Here is a 19161-nt window from a genome sequence, read left to right on the forward strand (position 1 = left end):
TAGATTTTAAGAAAGAAAACACTAGGAAATGCATCTTGGTCATTGTGGAAGCAAAAATAGCCACTAAGATTTTATGGCTAAGGCTTGACTTGCTTACCAGCTCTGTGGTCTTGGCTAGTCAACCCCCTCCATGCCTGTTTCCTTGTCTATAAAATGGTTTTCTTCTGCTTCCTGGAAGGTCAGAGTTCAAAAAGGCTGAGCTCATTCATTTGCATTTAACCACACAGCCCTCTTAAAATTATAGGCGCAAGAAAGACTTCGGAACATCCTCCTAGACTTAGAAATGTCTGCTTTCTTCCTTTTAATCTGTAGAAAAAGTTGTGCAAGTGTTGACCCCTTGGGAACGAAGCAACTCTGTTAATTAAGCATAACCCTATTCTGTCTGAAGACTGTAATTACCCTTCTGTGTCGCTGTCTCGCCTTGAGACTTCCACTGCTCCCTTGAGACAGGGTAACCTGTCAGAGCCCAGCCTCCTTAGGGTGAAGAGGAAGAAGGACTGGGATCTTAAAATCTGTTCACCAAAGATAAAATCTGGTCCCCCTGGAAAGTTGTTGTATATAATTAGTGTGAGCCCCATTTCTTTCCCCGGCCTCATGGCAATTCCAAGAACAACAATACAGAGGAAAGCCAAGTCTCTGAGGCATTTCCTAAATAATCCAAAATGCTCAAGTGTCAAGGAATTTCCAAAAATAACCTGTTCTGCTCTTTGTCCCACTTCACACTTGAATACACTGTAGAGAGTATACAAAAAATTTTAATTCCCAAAGTTGTTTTTTTTTCCCCCAGAGTTAATTGTCACTGGGAATAAAAACTGTCAATGCTATAAAAAATAAACAAGAAGTTTTAATCCAAGCTAAACCCATTTCAGTGGCTTAATGTAAATCTGTGAGAACCAGCAGTCAGTCATTTCAAGAAGGGGAAACAGGTGACTAGGGTCCAACCCTAGTCATGGGGTCACAAAGACTCGGACACGACTGAGTGAACTCCAGGAGTTGGTGATGGACAGAGGCCTGGCCCGCTGCAGTCCATGAGGTCGCAAAGACTCCGACATGACTATGTGAATGAACTGAACTGATACCTGTACCTGTGCTTAAAGACACATAGACAAGGATGTTTATAGTAGCATTATGCATAATAGTGAAAGATAATAAACAACTAAATGCCCATAAATGGAGAATAGAGTAAACCAATTATGTTTTGTTCATTCTAGGGAATATTTTGCGGCTATTAAAAAGAATTGGGTAGTTTCCTGGCAGCATGGTAGTTAGGACTCGTACTTTCACTGCCAGGGCCTGGGTTCAGCCCTGACTACAAAACTAAAATCCTACAAGCCATGCAAGATAGCCAATTAAAAGGAAAAAAAAAGAAGAATTGGACAGATGTATATTTGCTAGTGTGGAATGACCTCTAAAATGTATCGTTATGTAAAAGAAGTGAAGTATAAGACAGTTTTTGTAGTATTCTTCCATTTGTGAATGAATGAATGTGAAGACACACACATAGACATATACTACACACAACTCCTACACTATAGAATCTCTGGAATAATACAGGAGAAACTGTTGATATTGTTGTTTTCTGCAAAGAGGAACTAAGTGTCTGGATTTCTTTCCATTCCATATTTAATTTTGTAAATATATCCATGTACTATTTAATAAAGATAGTTGATTTAAAAGGTACTACATACTTATTGTAGAAACCATACAATATACAGAAAAATTAAAATTACTTATAACCCACCTCTAAAATATACCATTGTTTATATTTTGGTTGCATTTCATTTTAATCTTCCTTCTAAATGAAGACATAATTTTTTTCATATAAATGGGATCATATGTACATGGTATAAATTTGTTTTCTTATTTTTTTACTCCATGTTATAGGGTTTCCTTGATAGCTCAGTTGGTCAAGAATCCTCCTGAAATGCAGGAGACCCCAGTTTGATTCCTGGGAAGATCTGCTGGAGAAGGGATAAGCTACCCACTCCAGTATTCTTGGGCTTCCCTTGTGGCTCAGCTGTTAAAGAATCCACCTGCAATGCAGGAGACCTGAGTTCTCCCTGGGATGGGAAGGACCCCTGAAGAAGGGAGAGGCTACCCACTCCAGTATTCTGGCCTGGAGAATTCCATGAACTATACAGTCCATGGGGTCACAAAGAGTCGGACACGACTGAGCTACCTTCACTTTCATATCCTAAGTATTTTCCCACATCAATAAATTTTATCCTAAAGTATCATTTTCAATGGCTGTGTGTTTTCTTATTGTATAAATGCACAATAATTTTGTAATCAGTTTCCTGTTGATGACCATTGAGATTATTTCCTGTTTTGCTATTGTATAACACTGCTAGGTAGCTCTGAGTATCTCTTTGTCCATGTGCCCCTAATACATATAATAGATTGATAGATGTGGATTTACTGATAAAAGAAAGTGAACAATTTTAAAACTTATAATAATTAAATATTAAATTGTCCTCCCCAAAGCGTGTATCCATTTACAGTCCCCTCAGAAGCTTATACAAATATTAACCAGCCCTGAGAATAGTGCTTAGGCATTCTTGGGTTTATCATTCCCAGATCTCTACTACTCAGGTGCTTCCCAGAAAATGCATGACAAGTAATTGTTGTCATGTAGGCTGAGACAGGACTGGGAAACTGTTGAGACTGACTGAGAAGCTCACTTAGCACCCAGTAAGTCTAGCGGAGGGCAGTGTGGGAGCTCTATGTAGGGCCTTCATCCTGCAGTGTAACCACCTCTGATCATGCTACATCCATCAGTCCTTTACCAGGCAGCAGTGGTCACTGGCATCCATCATCATGACTGAATTTTTGTACATTCAGGTAAGCTCATAGTTTGCTTTGTTTTAGTAATGATATCAGCGTATGGAGTCAACTTTATTTCTGTGACAGAATCTATTTTAAAAGTCTAGTATTTATAGGGGTTTCCCAGGAGGCACGGTGGTAAAGAATCACCCTGCCAATGCAGGAGATGCAAGAGATATGGATTCGATCCTTGAGTCAGGAAGATCCCATAGAGAAGGAATGGCAACCCACTCCAGTATTCTTGCCTGGAAAATATTTGCAGACTTTATTAAGGTCTTTATGGAGTTACTTCAACTCCTCGGTTATTCTATAATGCATTTTCTGGAGGAAGTTGTATTCTGCAGTGATATAGGATAATTTGGAATCTCCAAATTATGGAGACATTCCTTATAGATGTCTTCTTTCCAATACTTGGTTTCTTTCCAATACTTGGAATTCTTTCCAATACTTGAAATTCTTTCCAATACTTGGTTTCTTTCAGTGGGCACAGAATTCCTGATAGTAAGTGCTTCTAATGTTCCCATCATATGTCTATTCCACACCTCATGATCTGGGAGGATCTGCGACCTTTATGAACAGGCTTCTAACTAGCCTGATAAATGCACAATTCTCCAACTTAAAGTTCCAGGTTCTAGGGCTGGTCTGACCCTGACCAGCTGGGAGTCCTCAAGAACTTCACTTCTCTAAATCAAGTTTGTCATCCTCAAAGAGAAGTTTATTCTCACATAGAAATTCCTTAGAAACTCACTGGAGTCTTAAAAGGTATAGTAATGAGTATTCACAAGCTAAAATATTTCTAATATTTTATTTTATTAGAAATAAAATAATATTTTATTAGAAATCTAATATTAAAAGAAGCCTCTTTTGGTTTGACAAGACAATAAAGGGGGCTTTTCTTTGTTTGGACTGCAATAATGCAGGAATCTTCACAACTCAATATGAAGTACGTACATCATCTTCATTCATATACAGATGCGGAAACGGAGGCACAGAGAGTTAAGAAATTTGCTCAAGGTTGCTCAGCTAGTGAATGGTGGAACGAAGATTCAAACCCAAGTAATTTGGGCTCCAGAATCAATAGCCACCTGCCATAATTCCAACTACCTCATACTAATTGCAAGTTATGATTAGCAGTAACATCTTTAATGAAAGTGAGAAAAATGAAATATTGGTAATTAATAATGAAATACAGTTTGGCAGGCAAAAATTTTCCAGACCTTGAGTCTTCAGAAAAGAAGCACTTTCAAATATTATGAAAAGAATGAAAATGTTTAACCAGCATTAGATTAGATGATACTCACATTTCCTCCTAGTTCTAATGTTCTGTGAGATTGAGGAGGAAATATGGATATTAAAGAAAAACAACTCTACAAAACATTACTCAGAATGGAGCATTTATATTCCAAGAGGAATCAAAACACTATTTCTCTGTTAAATGGTGCAAACAAGTTTAATTTTAAAAACCGATAATCAAATGAAAATCAGTGGACTTGACTATTAAGAAATATTAAAGTCAAAAGCAAAAGGACCTTAGAAATGTAATTTCATGGTTGCTTTTTAACACATTAATATTCTGCTGGAGACTAATCACATAGAGTTCTTACATAGTACATGGTGCCTATCAAAACATCTGAATGCTATATAAACATTTTCTCCATTCCCCACAGCAAGTCTGCAAGTTTTGTGACCAGGATAAATACAGTCAGCATGGATTATTTAATAGCAAAAAGAGAAAGAAAAAAAATGAGAGCAAGGGCAGGGTCTGTCCTGTTTATCTCTCTATCAGCCATTTCTAAAATAGAGCTGGCATACAATATAAGCTCAGTAAACATTTGTTCAGTGAATAAAAAAACTCACCAAGTTGGTACGGGACTCTGGCAAAACCTCTATTCAACTGTCATATATCTACAGTGTAAGTTTAATATAATGTAATGCCAACCAGTGCAATTAATCTTTAATATCCATATGCACTCAGATCAGATCAGTCGTTCAGTCATGTCCAACTCTTTATGACCCCATGAATCGCAGCACGCCAGGCCTCCCTGTCCATCACCAACTCCCGGAGTTCACTCAGACTCCCGCCCATCGAGTCAGTGATGCCATCCAGCCATCTCATCCTCTGTCGTCCCCTTCTCCTCCTGCCCCCGATCCCTCCCAGCATCAGAGTCTTTTCCAATGAGTCAACTCTTCGCATGAGGTGGCCAAAGTACTGCACTTTCAGCTTTAGCATCATTCCTTCCAAAGAAATCCCAGGGCTCATCTCCTTCAGAATGGACTCGTTGGATCTCCTTGCAGTCCAAGGGTCTCTCAAGAGTCTTCTCCAACACCACAGTTCAAAAGCATCAATTCTTCGGCGCTCAGCCTTCTTCACAGTCCAACTCTCACATCCATACATGACCACAGGAAAAACCATAGCCTTGACTAGATGAACCTTTGTTGGCAAAGTAATGTCTCTGCTTTTGAATATGCTATCTAGGTTGGTCATAACTTTCCTTCCAAGGAGTAAGCGTCTTTTAATTTCCTGGCTGCAGTCACCATATGCAGTAGTGGAACATAATAGCTGCAAAGTCAGAAAACTTTTTTAAAAATTCTGTGACCATGGGAACTATAATCCAATCATTTATTCTGGATTTTATCTTCCCATTAGTTCCAACAATCCTTGTCCTGCTCAGAGGTTGCATTGTGCATGTGCATTGTACATGTATAATGATTCAGATTCTCATTCTGACATTCTTGGTAAAAGAGATAGGCCTGAAATTGAAGTAAGTTGTGAATTGATGCTTTCTAGTCAGAGGTAGGTAAAAGACTTCTGGTAACCCTGACTGATTTTAACGTTGAAGGCAGCCCCACCCTCCAATTCATTGTGCAATGGGGAAGTGGTTTGCTGAATAGGCCTATGTAAAAAAGGCAAGAACTGTATTGTACATCAAATGCTTGAGTCATATCCCTTGCTCCTTGCTCAGGAACTGTATCTTAAACAAATGAGAGAATGCATAGGCCAGACACTGCTCAGATTTCAAAGATGAACAAGATGCAGTTTCAGCAATCATGTGACTGGGGCCCTGCATGAAGGAGTGGGAGGGTAAATTAAAAAGAAAAAATGCTGTCAGATAACTACAATTCAAAGCCCTGATGCTGGGAAAGACTGAAGGCAGGAGGAGAAGGTTATGACAGAGAACGAGATGGTTGGATGGCATCACTGACTCAATGGACACAAGTTTGAGCAAGCTCCTGGAAATGGTGAAGGACAGGGAAGTCTGGCATTCTGCAGTCCACGGGGTCACAAAGAATTGAACACAATTGGGCAACTGAACAACAACAACAAGGCAGAAGGTGTTCCGAGCGCTCAGTTCTCACCAGATGCAAAAATTACTCCTATTTAGAGGATCAAAAGATTTCATGGGAGAAATACCACTAAAACTGGAATTCCCCACTTTCTATAGGCATGTAATGTGCTCTGCTGTTCATCAGATCCTGTGCCAGGCATTAGGGATGCAGAGATAAAACTGGCACATTGGTGCTCATGAGAAAGCTCTCAGCTCAGCCAGGGAAGTAAAACTTCTAAAAAGAAAAATCTCAACCCAACCTGGTAAATGCTCTCAAAAGAAAAAGAAGAAAAAGCAACTGGAGCATGGATAAATAAGCAGCTAGTTCTGCCTGGGGGCCCCCCAGGACAGCACAAAAAGGGGCAAACAAGAATCTTCAAGAGAATGACATTTAACCCTCACAGTGAAGTGGATGCTTTCCTTAAGGTTTTATAGCATCCAGACCCTATATCCTACAATATCCCCTCAGTTCAGTTCAGTTCAATTCAGTCACTCAGTTGTGTCTCACTCTTTGCAACCCCATGGACTGCAGCACACCAGGCCTCCCTGTCCATCATCAACTCCTGGAGTTTACTCAAACTCATGTCCATTGAGTTGGTGATGCCATCCAACCATCTCATCCTCTGTCATCCCCTTTTCCTCCCACCTTCAATCTTTCCCAGCATCAGGGTCTTTTCAAATGAGTCAGTTCTTCGCATCAGGTGGCCAAAGTACTGGAGTTTCAGCTTCAGCATCAGTCCTTCCAATGAATATTCAGGACTGATTCCCTTTAGGATGGACTGGTTGGATCTCCTTGCAGTCCAAGGGACTCTCAAGAGTCTTGTCCAACACCACAGTTCAAAACCATCGATTCTTCAGCACTCAGCTTTCTTTATAGTCCATCTCTCACATCTATACATGACTACTGGAAAAACATTAGCTTGGACTATATGGACCTTTACTGCAAAGTAATGTCTCTGTCTTTTAATATGCTATTTAAAAAGTTGGTCATAACTTTTCTTCCAAGGAACAAGCATCTTTTAATTTCATGGCTGCAGTCACCATCTGTAGTGATTTTGGAGCCCTAAAAATAAAATCTGTCACTGTTTCCACTGTTTCCCCATCTATTTGCCATGAAGTGATGGGACCAGAAGCCATGACCTTAGTTTTCTGAATGTTGAGTTTTGAGCCAATTTTTTCACTCTCCTCTTCCACTTTGATCAACAGGCTCTTTAGTTCTTCTTTGCTTGCTGCCATAAGGGTGGTGTCATCAATATCTGAGGTTATTGATATTTCTCCCAGCAATCTTGATTCCAACTTGTGATTCATCCAGCCCAGAATTTCTCATGATGTACCCTGCATATAAGTTAAATAAGCAGGGTGACAATATACAGCCTTGACATACTTCTTTCCCGATTTGGAATCAGTCTGTTGTTCCATGTCCAGTTCTAACTGTAGCTTCCTGATCTGCATATAGATTTCTCAAGAGGCAGGTCAGGTGGTCTGGTATTCCCACCCCTTGAAGAATTTTCCACAGTTTATTATGGTCCACACACACAGTCAAAGACTTTGGATAGTCAAAAAGCAGAAGTGGATGTTTTTCTGGAACTCTCTTGCTTTTTCAATGATCCAGCAGATGTTGGCAATTTGATCTCTGGTTCCTCTGCCTTTTCTAAATACAGCTTGAACATCTGGAAGTTCATGGTTCACATACGGTTGAAGCCTGCCTTGGAGAATTTTGAGCATTACTTTACTAGCATGTGAGATGAGTGCAATTGTGCAGTACGTTGAACATTCTTTGGCATTGCCCTTCTTTGGGATTGGAATGAAAACTGACCTTTTCCAGTCCTGTGGCCACTGCTGAGTTTTCCAAATTTGCTGGCATATTGAGTGCAGCACTTTCACAGCATCATCTTTCAGGATTTGAAATACCTCATGCTTCCTAAGGTCAACTTGACTTCAGTCTCCAGGACGTCTGACTCTAGGTGAGTGATCATGCCATCGTGATTATGTGGGTTGTGAAGATCTTTTTTGTATAGTTCTTTTGTGTATTCTTGCCATCTCTTCTTAATTAATATCTTCTGCTTCTGTTAGGTCCATACCATTTCTGTCCTTTATTGTGTCCATCTTTGCATGAGAAGTTCCCTTGCTATATCTAATTTTCTTGAAGGTATCTCTAGTTTTTCTCATTCTATTGTTTTCCTCTATTTCTTTGCATTAATCACTGAGGAAGGCTTTCTTACCTCTCCTGGCTATTCTTTGGAACTCTGCATTCAAATGGGTATAGCTTTCTTTTTCTCCTTTGCCTTTCACTTCTGTGTTCTTCACAGCTATTTGTAAGGCCTCCTCAGACAACCACAAGGCCTTGTGGAATTTCTTTTCCTTGGGGATGGTCTAGATCCCTGCCTCCTGTACAATGTCATGAGGCACTACTATTTTTCCTACTTTATGGATGGAAAAACAACAGTTCAAAGTTTGAATTACTTGAAAGTTGACTAAAGTGGGCTAGGAAGCAAAGTTACCATCTGAATGCAGAAATGCTGGGCTGGATGAAGCACAATCTGGAATCAAGATTGCAGGAGAAATATCAATAACCTCAGATATGCAGATGACACCATCCTTATGGCAGAAAGAGAAGAGGAACTGAAGAGCCACTAGATGAAATTGAAAGAGGGGAGTGAAAAGGCTGCCTTAAAACTCAACATTCAAAAAATAAAGATCATGGCATCCAGTCCTATCACTTCATGGCAAATAGATGGGGAAACAATGGAAACAGTGCCAGATGTTATTTTGTTGGGCTCCAAAATCACTGCAGATGGTGACTGCAACCAGGAAATTAAAAGACACTTGCTCCTTGGAAGAAAAGCTATGACCAACCTAGATAGCATAATAAAAAGCAGAGACATTACTTTGCAGCAAAGGCCCATATAGTCCAAGCTAATGTTTTTCCAGTAGTCATGTATAGATGTGAGAGTTGGACTATACAGAAAGCTGAACACTGAAGAACTGATGTTTTTTCACTATGGTGTTGGAGAAGACTCTTGAGAGTCCCTTGGACTGCAAGGACATCAAACCAGTCAATCCTAAAGGAAATCAGTCCTGAATATTCATTGGCAGAACTGATACTGAAGCTGAAATTCCAATACTTTGGGCACCTGATGTGAAAAACTGACTCATTTGAAAAGACCCTGATGCTGGGAAAGATAGAAGGTGGGAGGAGAAGGGGATGACAGAAGATGAGATTGTTGGATGGCATCACCGACTTGATGAACATGAATTTGAGTAAACTCCAGAAATTGGTGATGGACAGGGAAGCATGGTGTGCTGCAGTCCATGAGGTCGCTAAGAGTCAGACACGACTGAATGACTGAACTGAACTGAACTGAAGAAGCAAAGAAACAACAGGAATTGAACTCTGGATTTTGTTGGCTATGTCCAGTTGCCCAAAAGGTAAGGGAAGAAACTAGAAGAAGAAAGGAATTTATTCTGGTAGCTTGACCACAAGCCAGGAAGCAGGACAGCCAAGCTCTCTCTCTCTCTTTTTTTTTTTTTTTTGGAAAAAACACGTAGAAAAGATTTCCCAGAGTGTAGACTGCCTGGTAGTTATGTAGATATATATATAATCCTTCCTAGAGACTGTATGCTTGTTTCCAACATTCTGCCATTAAAGGGAGCTGACACCACTAACCCAGAAAAGGGGAATAGGAAGTGATGGGGAAAAGCAGAGTAGCTATTTAGATGTAGTGAAAAACAATACCTCCCCCTGAAGAAGTCAATGGACTTTTAAAGTCATTGGACTTTATTCCAAGTGTAGTAAGAAAACAGAACATTTTGAATATAAATAAGAAACTTTATAATAACCCTTAAAACTGAAAAGAGGATATAATTGATAATATTTTTGATAATATTGATAATATTTTATTGTATTTCTTTCCAGTTCCTATGTATATAAATAAGGTAAATAAATATATTTTAATGTTTCAAACTTATGATTATACTACACAGGAGTTTGTACCTTATTTTTATAACTTTTTATTTTAGCATAATTTCAAATGTTCCCTACAAAAATGTTGTAAAAATAAAACAAAAAGGATACTCATATACTCTTTACCCAGATTCATCAATACATGTGATCCATCCGTTTTATCAGATGTATGTATGTGTATCCAAGCTTTTGGTATAAACCATTTGAGAGTAAGTTGGAGAAATCCATGCATATTCCCTAAGAATAAGAACATTGATTCTCTTGTATAACCACAGTACAACAATCAAAACTAGGAAATTTAACATTGATGCAATTCACAGTCCAGAATCTTTATTCAAATTTCATCAGTTGTCCCATAAATGTCCTCTATAGATTGTTTTCTCTTGGTCTAAAATCAAATCTTAGGTGGATTTAATTCTCACAATTTTCAATCTCCTTTCATTTGGAACGGTTCCTCACTGTTTTGTGTGTGTTTCTTGCCCTTGACATTTTTGAAGAGTACAAGCCAGTTATTTTGTACAATGTCCTTTGATTTGGGTTTGTCTGATCAGATTCAGATTTTGCCTTTTTGGCAGGAATACCACCAAAGTAATGCTGTATCCTTCTCAGTGCATCTCACCAGTAGACAAATATCATTTTGTTAACTTTGATCACTTGGTTAACGTAGAGTCTGCTAACTTGTTGCCACTCTAACATGGCTATTTTCCTTTAAAATTAATAAGTGATTTATGAGGAGATAATTTGAAACTATGCAAACATTCCATTCTTCATTAAACCTCCTAGTGAACCTCATTCATCCACTAATTTTAGCACTCATTAATGGTTTTCTGTCTCCATCACTCTTTTCTATATTTGTCAGTATTCTACTGAAAGAACTCTCCTCCTTTCTCATTTTTTATTTACTCATTTATTCCTTTATTGATACAAATATGGCCTCCTAGATTTTATTTAACAAGTTATAATCCATTACTATCATTATTTATTTTTATGCAAAAATTGTCCCATATTTACTGGTAAGAGCTTTTCAAGCTGGTTTCTGTATTCTTTTGAAATGTTCTTGCTGTTCTTTAAGAAATTCCTTTCTTTCTTGCACAAGATGATCCAGACTTATCTTGTGTTTCCTGACCCACTCTTGGAACCAGCTATTTTTCCAAGGAGTCTTAGTTCCTTTCATTGGAAAGTCATATTTAGAAACCAAGTTTTGTGTGCTAGGTGTGCTCACTTTTATTACTGAGTCATTTCTCCTAGGCCCTCTCAGAAGACAGAGCTAAAAATTATCTATGTATATATAATTATTTCTATACCTATATAATTATGATTCTTCTATATTCATCTTTCTATACATAACATATTTTAAAAGTATATACTAAAAAACATTAATTGAAACTAACACCTCCAGTTTCAACCCAACACTTCAGAGAATATTCTGAAATTCCACCTATTCACACCTGTAACTACCTTTTTCAACAGTGAAAAAACTAGCTTCCATATCCTCAGTATATCTATTCACTTGCTTAAGCCTAAGATACATAGTTTCAGAATTGTTAATTCATGCTACTACAAAAAGCGAGTCTATTGACTAGAGTTCAATATATTTATAGGGTTTTTCTATTGATACATTCAGTGTGTGACATAGCCACTGAAATGCATACATATAACATGTACAATGTGATGAGTTCTGACAACTCCCATATCTTATTTTCAACTCAAAATGAGCAATTTTTCATGCCATTAAAGCTTTTCAAAGGCGTGACTTTTTAGCTTGGTTATTATTCTACAGTATGAATGCGTTGTAACTGATTTTCCTGCTCCTTATAATTATATAATTAGTCTTCGATGCTTCTTCAATATTTTCTATTAAAAGCAGTGTTGCAATGAATATCCTATTAACACTGTTAAAAAGAGAATGTAATACCACTATGTAAGGAATACTGATGCTACCATTCTTCTACTTAAAGAGATATTCCATTGAATAAATTAATGAAACTTTCAAAATTCTGACTCCAATTGTTATTCCTAAGCTAAACTGGTTCTTGCCCAGTGTTTTAATTTCCTAGGACCACTATATCAAACTACCACAAACCAAGTGGCTTAAAACACTAGGAATTTATTTTCTCACAGTTCAGGAGATCAGAAGTCCAAAATTAAGGTGTCAGCAGGGTTGGTTCCCCGAGAAGCTGAGGAAGAATCCACCCCATGCTTCTCTCCTAGCATCTGATAGTTGCTTGCAATCCGTAGCATTCCTTGGCTAGCAGCTGCATCACTCCAGTCTCTAACTCCATCGTCCAATGGCCTTTTTCTCTGTGTGTCTTCACTTACAAGGACACCAAGTCATTGGATTTAGGGACAACCCAAAGCAGTGTGACCTCATCTTAACTGAACTAATTACATTTTCCCAGTCAAAACTCTAGTTTTAACTCTTCTGTCTAAGATATCTATTAGTGTCTCTAACAAAATTCAGTAAGTGTGGTGAGCTTTATAATCTTCTCTTTGTTTAAAAGAATCTGTGTGCTTTTCCATTTAGTTTCTCCCTTTCTCTTGGGTTGGCCAATTCCTGTGTTTTGAGATGCAGAATCTGTAGAATGGGTAGATATATATGACTTAGAAGCAGAGACAGGACCTAACAAGATATCAAGTTGAATTACCCAAAAGCTGGGATATAGTGGAAAGAGGGGAAATAGAGGAAAATAGACCCTGAGGACATCATGTTAAGTGAAATAAGCCAGTCATTGAAGGACAAATACTTGATTTCGCTTATAGGAAGTATCTTAAGTAGTCAGAGTCATAGAAGAGAATAGAACAGTGATTGACAGGGACTGGGAGCAGGGGAGGTGGGTAGCTGCTGTTCAGTGTGTATAAAGTTTGAGTTACATAAGATGAAAAAGTTCTAGACATCTGCTGTACAACATTATGCTTAATGGTAATAATTAACACTATTAATTAGTTAATAATGTACTATACTCTTAAAAGGGCTTCCCTGGTGGCACAGCAGTAAAGAATCGGCCTGCTGATGCAGATATGGGTTCAATCCCTGGGTTGCAAAGATCCACTGGAGAAGAAAATGGCAACATACTCCAGGATTCTTGCCTGAGAAATCCCATGAAGAGAGGAGCCTGGCGGGCTATAGTCCATGGGATCTCAAAACAGTCAGACATGACTTAGCAACTAAACAGCAACAAACACTGGTAAAAGTTATTAAGAGGGTACACCTCATACTATGTGTATGGATGGTCTTTTTCTTATCACAACTAGGAGGAGATGGAGGAAGAGGAGAAGATGGAGCTGAGGATAAAGGAGGAATGGGATGTGAGAGACTCCAGAGCAGATTTAGGGTGGAAGAGAATTGGACTTGAGGAATTTTTTTTGAGAAGTACAATTCAAGGCTAGGAATTGGAACCTCTTCAATATTCCTTAACAGATTTGAATAAAAATAGAATTCATTTTTAATAGCTCCATTTAGAAGGACACTTGTTTCTTCTTTAAATGTAACTGGATAGAATGGACTTTAGGGACTTATTAGGGTTACACATGTTTTGGCCTTTTAGAATTAACATTTATCAGCTGTGACCAGGGGAGCCCAGGGAACTGTTAAGGTTGCAAAATTCCAAATTTCAGAGATCATTCTAAAGTTTAAGGAAAAGGACTACATTAGCTGTTTCCCCAAAATGGAAGTAAAGTATAGCTCAAGTACACTGAATTTCACAATCTCACTCTGTAGTTAAATCCCCTAAAGCTTTTTAAAAGTATGTGAAAATTAAAATTCCATTGAGTTACTATTTTTTTCACCCATCAGATTGGCAAAGATTGAAAGACTAATAACTCACTCCTAGACAAGAGTGTGGAAAAATACGCACCTTCATACAATGCTATAGGCAGGACAAAACAGCACAACCTCTGTGTAGGGTAATTTGACAAGATCTGTCAAAACTCAAAATGTACAGATATCCTTTTACTGGGAAAATTATTTCTAATAATTTAGCTCACAGTTGTACTACCACATGTTGAAATGATATGTATATAATGATATTTACTGCAGCATTGTTTGTGATACTAAAAACTCATTAAAAACATATATATTATTCAAACTGAAACTGGTCAAATAACATGAGATACAGACAATGGATTGTATGCAATATTTAATAAGAATGAGGCAGCTCTGTGCATACCAAGGTGAAATATATTGTTAAAAAAAAACCGATCAAGGTGCTGTGCGTGCATTTTAAACTACCATTTATGAGGGTGAAGCTAAACAAACACATATGCATGAATTTCAAAATGCATAGACAATCTCTGAAATCCCACACTGGAAACTGGTAACAATGGTGTGTTCAGAGAGAAAAACTGGGCAGACAGCAGACTAAAGTTAGGGTAGGTTGGGGGGTCTTCCTTTGCTTTTCACTCCCTGTACCTCTTGGATTTTTACCTTCTGCAAGATGTACCTATTTAAAAAAAAATAAATGCCATTAAAAAAAAAGTGTGGAACAATGTATAATTTGAAGTGAGAGAGCTGGGCTCAAACTGCTATCTACTGTCACAATGATCTCAAACAAGTGATTTTCCCTGAGTATTTGTTTCTTTGGGGAAATACAGGGGTAATATAATATTGTTGGGAGGACACGAGATATTGGATATGAGGTTGCTTATAAGTAATAAAATGTTTCCATGATCTATTTGCCTAAGTACAAAGCACAGGAAAACCAAGTGTCCCTAAATCAGGTCATGACTCAAATTAGAACTGAGTCTCACACTTTAAGTTGATGTCACAAAGGATCTTGGAAATTTAAGAGCAAAACACAAGATCCAGCAGTGGTTCCAAAACTTGTTACTATTGAAATCAAATGGAGAGCTTTACGTTCCCCAAAACTTCAGGTTAATGGGTCTGCAGCACAACTGCTCCTTCAGGTGATGAGTATGCACAGATCTTGGAACCACCAGTAGAAAGGAAGAAGCCTTATCGCGTGTAGGTTCACACCGAGTTCTTGCCCAGCTGTGTAACCTTGGGCAGGTTAATCCAATGGCCAGGAAGGCCCCTTCCTGGGCCTTCATACCCTCATCAGCATATGTCCGTATCTTTTTTACCAGCTGTGATCTCTGAAGAGCTTTATGGTTTGAATGTCCTGGGACTCTCATTTCTGTCAGTTAGTGCCTCCCAGGACAGTTGAAAGACCAAAGAGGGGACAGAGACTATGGTGCTGGTGGTACAAATAGGAATGTTCCTAAGATTCAGTCCTGACAATGAGGGAAGTGCCAAGTTTCTAGAAATGCTGCTTTGATTCACAGTAGAAGCAGTTCTGAGCCATTCTGGCACTAGCTGGAACTTTTTATTTCAATTTACCTGATTCTGATTCTATCTGTAACTCTCAACAGGCAATCATTAAATGCCATGGATCAACCTCCCCGGCCCATTCCTGGTTAATGATTTAACCTTTAAAACTCTGACTCTGAAACCAAATTGCTTAAGGATACTATGCCACTGACTCATTCATTCATTTATTTAATACTTAATACCCAAATATTTGTTGAGCACTTACAATTTCCAGCTACCTGTGTCCAAACCTGCAAGGAATTATAAGTGTGGATATTATTTACTCATCAAGATGTAAAAATAACACAGACATACAGATGGTCAACACGTACATGAAAAGATGCCCAACATCACTAATTAGCAGGGAAATACAAATCAAAACCACAATGAGATATCATCTCACATAAGAATGGCAATTATCAAAAAGACAAGAAACAGCGAGTGTTGTTTAGGATGTGAAGAAAAGGAAACCACTGTGCACTGTTGGTGGGAATGTAAACTATAAAATTCAGTATGGAGGCCCCTCAAAAAATTAAAAATAGAACCACCATATAATTCAGCAACTCCATTTCTAGGTATTTATCCAAAGAAGATAAAAGTACTACCTGGAAAAGATATATGCAACCCATGTTCACTGTGCTAAGTCGCTTCAGTCGTGTCCAACTCTGTGCAACCCCATAGACAGCAGCCCACCAGGCTCCCCCATCCCTGGGATTCTCCAGGCAAGAATACTGGAGTGGGTTGCCATTTCCTTCTCCAGTGCATGAAAGTGAAAAGTGAAGGTGAAGTCGCTCAGTCGTGTCTGACTCTTAGCGACCCCATGGACTACAGCCTACCAGGCTCTTCCATCCACGGGATTTTCCAGGCAAGAGTACTGGAGTGGGGTGCCATTGCCTTCTCCGATGTTCACTGTAGCTTTATTTATAATATTTAAGATACAAAAACAACCCAAGTGTCCATTAATGAATGAATGGATAAAGAAAATGGGGTATGTATATACAATGGAATACTATTCAGCCATAAAAAAAACTATGTCTTGCCCTTTGGGACAATACACATGGACCTTGAGAGTATTATGGTAAATGAAATAAGTCAGACAGTGAAAGTCAAATACCATATGATCTCACATATATGTAAAATTAAAATAAAAAGCCAACAGAAAAAAACCCAAGCTCATAGATACAGAGAACAGATTGGTGGTTGCCAGAGGTGAGAGATGGGGAGTGGGCAAAATACATGAAGAGGGTTAAAAGTATTAAAAGAAAACTGTAGCTTTTACAACTAAAACCAGGAGTTCAAACAATGTCCTTGAGCTCCCCATCTCTCCTTCCATCTTTCCCTTTGCTTCTCTTTGCATACGGTCTCATTCTCTTCTACAGTAGAAAGCCTCACAATGACTTCCAGCAGCTGGCACTTACATCATCCATATAGCCAGCACCTCAGAGGAAGACTCTTCTGTCTTTCCTGATAGCTCCAAGAAAATAGCCTCCAGTTTGAGTTGTGCCACCTCTGAACCAATCATTGTAGACAAGAAGATGGAAGAGTCTGTTTGGCTAGACTTCGGGCTGGGACAAGCTAAATAGCCCCACTCAAACAGCCTAGAAAGGGGAAACTTAAAAGCTATGTGCTATCAATAGTCTGGCTAGCTGAGGAAGAGGAGGAACAGTGGCTTTGATAAGGAGTCCACCACAGTAGAGGTGTAGGATAAAGGGAACAGCCTAGGGCCTGAAAACTGATCTCAGAGCAGAATGAAAAGATAATTGTGGTGCCATAGCCTCCTTAGCTTCCCTTGTGGCTTAGATGGTAAAGAATCCGCCTGCAATGTGGGAAACCTGGGTTCAATCCCTAGGTCAGGAAATCCTCTGGAGAAAGGAAAGGCCACCCACTCCAGTACTCTGGCCTGGAGAATTCCATGGACTATACAGTCCATGGGGTCTCAAAGAGTCGGACACAACTGAGTGACTTTCATTTTCACTTTTCTTTTAGCCGCCTTAAACACCACACACTTTAAATTGAGCAGATAGTCTCCTAGTGGGCTCCAGAATAAAGCTGTGAACAACTACAGACAGCCACAAGGATGTATCAAGCCATCTCTCTCCAAGTTGACAGATGCAATCTCTGCTTTTGCTTCAGACCAAGTCCTAACCACTACTTGCCGTCTCCTAAACCATTGATTATTTCTCAAAATTTTCCCCTGTCCAACACATGTAAAGGAAATGATATACTTCTATCTGCAAAGTGATTATTTTATCAGTGATTTAGAAAGAGAGGATAGTGAGATGTTTTTCGGAAGGAAAAGGCATGACCCATGCTGCCATGGCGGGTGCATAAAGATGCTGAAAAGAGGGAAGAGAGAATTAAATTTTTAAAAAGCTCCCTAGGTGGTTCTGCTTCACTCAGTTAGGACAACATTTCTCCCTCTCCTCTACGTTGCAATTAAGAGTCAATAGTATTCTAAATCCAGAATATTAACCCCATGGGTCATCTCCTGTGACACCACCCGTCTACACATGGCAATTGCCAAAAAGACAGCCCCTTTAACACAAATCAAATCTCAATACATTCAACATATCCTATAGGGACACTTGCACACACAGTGTTAAATTTCTTAACATTATGCACCCCCTCTGACCCAGTAAATTCACTTCTGGGGATTGAAGAAATGGAAATAATCTATACATAAAGAGCTCTGTAGATAAGATTTTCACTAAGGATTTGCATAAAGCAATGAAAAAAATGAAGTAAACTAAATTCGTAGGAAGGAATTGATGATAGCTGCTGCTGCTGCTGCTGCTGCTAAGTCACTTCAGTCGTGTCCGACTCTGTGCGACCCCATAGACGGCAGCCCACCAGGCTCCCCCGTCCCTGGGATTCTCCAGGCAAAAACACTGGAGTGGGTTGCCATTGCCTTCTCCAATGCATGAAAGTGAAAAGTGAAAGTGAAGTCGCTCAGTCGTGTCCAACTCTTAGCGACCCCATGGACTGCAGTCTACCAGGCTCCTCCATCCAAGGGATTTTCCAGGCAAGAGTACTGGAGTGGGGTGCCATTGCCTTCTCCTAATGCCATTTAAATATTAACCACACATCAGGGTCTGTGCTCTTCAACTCATCTAACTCATTTGATTTTCACAATAATCCAGTGAGGTTGGTATTATTTTTATTTCATATATTCCAGCTCAGTTCAGTCACTCAGTTGTGTCCAGCTCTTTGCGATCCCATGGACTGCACCACACCAGGCCTCCCTGTCCATCACCAACTCCCGGAGTCCACTCAAACTCATATCCATTGAGTCAGTGATGCCATCCAATCATCTCATCCTCTGTCATCATCTTCTCCTCCCACCTTAATCTTTCCCAGCATCAGGGTCTTTTCAAATGAGTAAGTTCTTCGCATCAGATGGCCAAAGTATTGGAGCTTCAGCTTCAGCATCAGTCCTTCCAATGAATACTCAGGACTGAGATGTCCATTAGGATGGACTGGTTGGATCTCCTTGTAGTTAGAAATTCAAGGCACATAGTAGCAAATAAGATTGTAGTTTTATGTAATGACTAAATGTAATAATTATGAAGAGCTTGTAATAACACAGAAAAATTATTTGATTGTAACATTAAGTGGAAAATAGATGCTATTTCAATTATATAAAACATGCACACTAAAAAGACCTGAAAACATGTTCAAATGTTACCAATGTCCACCCTTGGATAGAAAATTACCTTCTTATTTGTAATTTTCTATATTTTTTA

This window comes from Bubalus bubalis, chromosome 3 (genome assembly GCF_019923935.1).
Source record: "Bubalus bubalis isolate 160015118507 breed Murrah chromosome 3, NDDB_SH_1, whole genome shotgun sequence".
NCBI classification, from domain to species: domain Eukaryota; kingdom Metazoa; phylum Chordata; class Mammalia; order Artiodactyla; family Bovidae; genus Bubalus; species Bubalus bubalis.